This window comes from Pteronotus mesoamericanus, unplaced genomic scaffold (assembly GCF_021234165.1).
Source record: "Pteronotus mesoamericanus isolate MK-2021 breed Mesoamerican mustached bat unplaced genomic scaffold, CSHL_Meso_final contig_33, whole genome shotgun sequence".
In the NCBI taxonomy this organism is placed as follows: domain Eukaryota; kingdom Metazoa; phylum Chordata; class Mammalia; order Chiroptera; family Mormoopidae; genus Pteronotus; species Pteronotus mesoamericanus.
In genome coordinates this window covers 1301562-1306163 of record NW_026555135.1, presented here as the reverse complement: position 1 = coordinate 1306163, position 4602 = coordinate 1301562, and the positions used below count along the sequence as shown (strand labels likewise).

The 4602-nt window shown below is 45.0% G+C and overlaps 1 pseudogene; it reads right to left on the bottom strand.

Annotated features, from left to right (window-relative positions):
• Positions 1-2572: 2572 nt before the first annotated feature.
• On the bottom strand, positions 2573-3116 carry LOC129072625 (ferritin heavy chain-like; annotated as a pseudogene).
• Between the last annotated feature and the right edge of the window lie 1486 nt (positions 3117-4602).

Sequence of the window (4602 nt, the reverse complement as noted above, 5' to 3'; positions counted from 1 at the left end):
ATGCCACTGAACTGTGCCCTTTAAGATGGTTGATTTTGCCCTGGCTAGTGTGGCTCAGTTGGTTGCAGCATTGTTCTGTAACTGAAAGGTTGCAGGTTTGCTCCCTGGTCCAGGTACATACAGTCTTTGACCTGGTTGCACATGGAAGGCAACCAATCGATGTTTCTCTCTCACATTGATATTTCTCTCTCTCCCTTCCCTTGAGGTGAGGTGAATTTCATCTCAATTTAAAAGAAAAATGTGTCTGCAAAAGAAAAAGTCCAACGTGTTCAACAGACACTGAGCTATTGATGAAACTGAGATGAATGAGACCTGCTACCTGCCAAAGATGGTAGAGCCCCAAACCATTGAAGCTGAGAAGGGGTCACCACTGAGATGCACCTTGCAGATTGTGGGTTTCACTCGCTGGTTATTATTGTCACCTCCAGGCCGACTGCCAGAGCTGCTGCCCCTCCCACCTTAGTGATTTGGGCTATTATGGCACAGAATGCATCCCCTTAGTAGCTCTGCAGTGGAGAAACCTGGAAAATATCCCCTTAGTCTTGTGATCAAGGTTAACATCAACAGTGGTTAAGTCCTGTTGATCTTATGGACCCTTGATCTGATGTGATGGGAATGGTGTTTTACCTGTGTGATCTTACTCCTAAGAATTCGGGAGGAAGTCTCATCTAATCATGAGAAAAATATCAGAAAAACCCAAACTGAGAGATAGTCTACAAAGTATCTGACCAATACTCATCAAAACTTGCCAAGGCCATCAAAAACAAGGAAGGTTGGAGCAACCGTCCCAGACCAGAAAAAGGGTAGGGAGGCATGATGATTAATGAGCTATGGTGTCCTGGGACAGAAAGAGGACATTAAGTAAAAGCTAAAGAAATCTAAATAAAGTGTGGACTCCAGTTAATAATAATGTATCAATTTTGGTTCATTAGTTGTAAAAATATAAGGTGTTAAAATAGAGAAAACTGAGTGAGGGTGTATGAGAATCCTCTTCGCAACTTTTTTGTAAATACAAAACTATTCTGTAACAAAATAGTTTTATAATTAACTTTTTAAAGTTAATTATAAAATATTATCTAAAAATGCATCCGTTATAATCCTTCATCACAAAGGCCGTAACAAAGCCATTCAGACAGAAATAACATAGGAAAATGAACAGAGTAGAGTGTGACCTACTGGTATATCAGGTAACGCTTGTTCACGGAGGGGAGAAAAATGAGGCCTTGCCAGATTGCGGCCCTGCTTTCCATGGTCCTGACCTGCCACTTCCTGACTTGGGGGCACCCCTGTAGACACTAGTACTTTTAAAAATCCAGGCTAAGAGAGTCGGGATCTGTCTTCCATAGGGCAGTTCTGCTTTCCAGGCCCTGGGCCACATACTTTCCCCAGGGGACTTATACCAGGAAGAACCTCAGTCTTCCCACAGGGTGGAGTCTTGAGGCCTGATGGTTATGTTGTAAGTCAACAGTAGAATACCTTGATCCAACATATATCCACAGAGGCTCTCACGCACTAACCAGGGCCATTTCCTTCCCTGATGAGCAAATATTCCTCCATTTGGTGCAGGAGGATATTATGGATGCCTTTGACTGAGGCCTTTCTCAAATACGAATGCAGGGCAGGAAAGTGCAGAAATTAACAGGAATGGTTTGGAATAGACCATCTTAGATTCGAATCCTGATTCCATCACTTGTTAATTTACTTAAATCCTATAACCCTTAGCTTCTACAACTGTAAAATAAGGTTGATAATAATAATGTCTATTTTATAGAATTGTTGGAGGATGAGATGAGATAATTCATGAGTGTGCTTAGTACAGTACCTGGTATAAGGTCTCAGGCTTCTGTCAAGTTTCTTGGATGAAGCTGACAAGAAATCCACCGGCTCCAGGGAAGTGGCACCTGCCACTAAGGTCACAAGTCCAACATGATACAAAAACCAGAATAGAGAGAAAGGACTGGCTGGATCCCGGAGTATGTAGAAGAAAAGGAAGAGAATTTATTCATGGCCAAACTTGACTCTGAGGATTATCGGTGAGGAGATTGTTGCAGAGTGGCTCTCAAGGCCTTGCGCATGTCTGCACCCAATAGTACCTTTCATTGACCAGTTTTACCTTATACAGCTGCCTGTGTCCATCCCTGTGAGAACTAGCCTGGCACCAGGAACACACCTAGAGAGGCCAGGGAGGTCCAAGGTGTGGACCCATGTGGCCTGAGCTTCTGGAGTGTCTGTGATCTGCCAGACATTAGCCTTTTATTTGATCGACCATGAGGAGGCCTGGGCGGTACACCCAGGGACAGTAAGGGTGGCAAAACAGTCAGAAGTCTCAGGGTATATAAGCCCCAATTGTACCCGAGTGCCCGAGAGTGTTCCTGGCACACAGTAGGTGATTGTTTTTTTGGAGTGGGGGTGGTTACCAAATTACTTTATTTGAAGGAATGACACAAATGAAAGAACATAAGTAGGTGATTTGATACAATTTATAGAAAAAGTAAAGGTAACCCCAGCTTGTTTGCACCGCCTTGGTGACCAGAGAAGTCACCGTAGTGGGTATGGGAAGCCAGCATAAGGCTTAGCTCTTATCGCTGTCTCCCAGGGTGTGCTTGTCAAGGAGATAATCTGCTATGCCAGGTTTTAGGAGCCTCCATTTTGCACAAGCTGCTTACGTGGTCACCCAATTCTTTGAGGGATTTCACCTCTGTCAGATAATGGGTCTCAGTGAAATCACACAGATGGGGGTCACTTTTGTCAGTGGCCAGTTTGTGCAATTCCAGGAGTGACTGATTCAGGCTTCTCCAAGTGCACACATACTCCATTGCATTCAACCCATACTCCCAGTCATCACAATCAAGTTTCTTGATATCCTAAAGGGAGATTTAACCACCTTGTTGGTTCTGCAGCTTCATCAGTTTCTCAGTGCATTCCCTCTCCTGGTGAGATTGGTGAAGAAAATATTTGACAAAGTTCTTCAAAGCCACATCATTGCGGTCAAAGTAGTAAGACATGGACAGGTAGACATAGGAGGCACAGAGCTCCAGGTTGATCTGGCCATTAATGGAGGCCTCTGAGTTCTGGTGGTACTTCTGGAGCAACTGCAAGGGGAATTCAGTCATCATGGCAGGTGACTGAGGAGAGGTGACAGCCATGGGGCCCTTGGGGTGGTCCAAGGGTGCTGTGAAGATGTGGTGGAGGGGTGGCTCTGAGCAGGAGGCTGGGGTTAAGGTTGAGTGTGGGTTCCATCCAAGGACTGTTGAAGCAGAAAACCATGGCAACTCTCTGAAGACTATTAGTAGGTGCTTATTGAGCACACAAATGAAAGAATACAAGGTCCTTATTTTCAATAGACATTTCCAATGTGAGGTATGGAAAAAGGAGAAACTTTATTCAGGCGAATAGTTTGCAAATGGGGAAACACGGCCTCTGGTGCAAGCTAAAAGTTTGTCTTTAAAAAAAAAAGATTTTATTTACTTATTTTTAGTGAGGGGGAAAGAAGGAGGTGGGGAGAGAAAGAGAAACATTGACTGCACACATCCGACCAAGGACCGAACATGCAACCCAGGTGTGTACCCAGACAGGAACTGGACCAACAACCTTTCGCTTTGCAGGATCATGCTCAGCTAACTGAGCTACATCAGTGAATGCCTTTTATAGAGAAAGTTCCCTCCCTGGTTCTTGATTGGTCTACTTTTATGCAAATGAAGAATCCAAATTTGCACAGCTGATTGGTCCAAATGATATAGTCAAGATTGGTCAGAGTTGTACATTCTGATTGGATGTTATGGAGCAGTTCTGATTGGTCAGTATAGATGCAAATGAGGATATAGCTGCACAGTTCTGATTGGGTCTGGTCTCTGAGTTCATTGGTCAATATTATACCAGGAACTCTCTCATAAGTGTTGACTCAGCAGAAGTGCAATGCGGCAGGTTGAAAGCTGTCTGTAGATTTTCCCTGAAAAGCAGAGTGTGTGAGAAGACTGTTAGTAATGGCTGCTAGACTCTGGTTATTAATTTGGTCCCAGTTTACCATGGGAAGTCCTTCCTGGCAGATATAGTCCTTCTTGGGGTTCACATTGTCCTCAAGGCCTTCATGGTCTAGCAGGGAGACATGGCACGCTGCATAACCGGGAAGAAGCTTGCCTAGCAGTAGACCTGGACCGTAGCCATTGGATACCTTGAGGGAGTGAATTACTTTCTGGGTGACCTATGGGAGGATGATGTGAGCCTGGGTTGCAAAGCAGGAACACTGCTGATGCAGAGGGCCTAGCTGTCTCAAATGTGCTGGGTTTGCCACATGACTCAGCTCAGAGCAGGGCAGGGCATGGCTGTGGGCTGGAGGAAGGGTGGGGCACCCAGAGAAAATGCCAGTGAACCCCAACAGGAGCCAGTTTCATCCCTGCCTTCCTGCTTCCCTCCTTCCTTCCTTCCTCCATGTACTGCTTCTGGGCAAAGGCCACAGCAGAGGTTCACAGACAAGCAACAGCTTTGATGGCATCTGCAACGTGAGTAACACAGACCAAAATGGCATAAAACTGGAGTGACACTCTGAGTGCCAAACATAAGCAACATCCCAGAAATTACTTAAAAAAGATAAGGGCAGCTAAT